The 2345-nt window shown below is 31.3% G+C and overlaps 1 protein-coding gene across 1 annotated transcript in view; it reads right to left on the bottom strand.

Moving 5' to 3' along the window:
- LOC135199207 (uncharacterized) overlaps positions 1-2345 on the bottom strand; it is a 67883-nt gene that overhangs the window by 2878 nt on the left and 62660 nt on the right. The gene's annotated exons all lie outside the window — the stretch shown is intronic.

Raw genomic sequence — 2345 nt, 5'->3', positions numbered from 1 at the left:
ATAAAGAAATTCCACAAGTAAATACTAAACCATGACGTCATTGTGTTGCTTTACTGATATCTTTGGCATACTAAACGGGAAAATGATGGTCATCAGTGTGTTACTAGGTGCGACGATGACAAGACAGTGAGATTTCGTGTCAGTAGGCATCAGTATTTTTGGGCTACCATGAGCAGTCTTCATCCCACATTGATTAATTTGTTTTAAAAGTGAGTGGCTGACGGGGAATTGACTCAGTTGACGAGCTGTGTTGATGTTATGAAACCTGGCCACTTCATCACTATTTGTTTCATATCTCGTAGAAACATAATGTGATAATACTAGTGTTTTCGTAATAAAAAAAAATGATACAAAATTAATCTCTTTCATTTCCCTAATGTGAAGAACTAATATATGCATGTATGTATATGTATACATGTGTATGAATATAATATATTATATATATATATATATATATATATATATAATATATATATATATATATATATATATATACACATAGTATATATATATATTATATATATATATATATATATATATATATATATATATATATATAGATATATGTATGTGCAAAATAACAGAAAAGAATAAAAAACACTGGACAGGTCGATTGATATATCTCTATACACTACGCCTTTCACTGCTATTTTCCATCAACTAGCATTCTCCCAGGATATTAAGGCCCTTCCGTTCCAACATCAGAATTGTACTCACTATCTCCTACACATTTCGTTAATTCTTGACAAACTCTGACATATATATATATATATATATATATATATATATATATATATATATATATATATATATATATATATATAAAATATTTTCTTTTCCTCCGTATTGGTGTATCTCCAATCCTTTCAACACTCCCTGCTCAGTGTATAGTACACACACATATATCAACACCTTACACCCTTCCTCTCCTGTACTTACATTCAAAATCACACTTCTCCTACGTAGATGAGAGATGGTGCAACAGCTCTTCACATATCCTAACTTTTGTCTTAATTTGTTTACAAAAATAATCTTGTTCTACAGTAACCCGGTTCAAATACTTTCCAGTAAATGTACGAAACAGTTTCTTTCCTTCTTCCACCATATATATACAAGCATTCGTTCTGGGCTCGTATTCAGCCTACTTTTTAACATCAACTTAAATCTGTTGAAAACTACAATTTGTAAACATTAGTCACTCTGAACCCCATTTGATCACATAATATTGCACGTAAATTTCAGCCAATCCATAATCATTAGTCAGACAGATATAGAGTATATTTCAGAAAACAGTTTTTCAGTTCACCCCCTTCAATTTTAGGAGCAAATTTATCCAACAACTTCAGCATTTCATTTTGGACAGTTCTACCAAAACCTGTCCCTGGTCTGTTTACTTCACGTCCTAAAGCCTTTCTTACTACCTTGATAATAATTTATTTTTAAATTTTATCGTCATAAATCGTATTTACCTCTCCAACTGGTTCTTATGATCAACGATACCAGTGCATGATATGAGTAATTTGACCAAAATTTCAAATGACGCTCTTCTAATCTGGTCAATGCCCATCACCGTTTTTTTGGTATATATATGATGTAAAAAAAACCACATAAAATAGGATCAGCAGGAGGACTCTAGTTTCAATTATAATACTTACATAACATATACTACACACACACACACACACACACACACACACACACATATATATATATAGAATATATATATATATATATATATATATTATATATATATATATATATATATATATATATAATCCATTATTTTCAAGGCTGCAATGACATATAATTTTGTTTAGTAGATAAGAACTTTACTACATATAATTACAAAGGCAAAAATAGATTCTTTTAAAACACTTTAAAACAAACCTACCCAGTACATGGATAAAAAGTGACTAAACATAAAAAGGTAAAACTGGCAGGAAATTTACAAAATAGTAGAAAAAAAGCAGAGTAATTGATAAAGTAACTGTGTAGACAACATATGAAAGAATTTACCTTTAATTCTTTTAATTGACAAAATCGTCTACATGCGTGGAAACCAATAACTTCCGCTGCTGGGCCAGATCCCAAAATTCTGCCCGCCCAAAAATTTATTGTAAGGGCTCCTCTTTATAGAAATAAAACTTAGTATTTGTTCCTTGCATCTTTCACTCCTCTACCTTGCGCTGTTTTTTTTTCGGGGTTGGGCTAGAAAAAGGTCTTTGGCTCAGATTCCCATTGAAGCAGATTATAGCTTTAATTAGACGTTCGACATTTGAGCCCATTGATTAATAGCTGGTGGTACTTTGGCTTGTTACCTACGTGTCACCTGCTCCGAGGTGCTA

Source organism: Macrobrachium nipponense, chromosome 25 (genome assembly GCF_015104395.2).
Source record: "Macrobrachium nipponense isolate FS-2020 chromosome 25, ASM1510439v2, whole genome shotgun sequence".
NCBI lineage: Eukaryota > Metazoa > Arthropoda > Malacostraca > Decapoda > Palaemonidae > Macrobrachium > Macrobrachium nipponense.
Note: the sequence above shows the minus strand (reverse complement) of the source record. Positions and strands in the feature narration are given on the sequence as shown.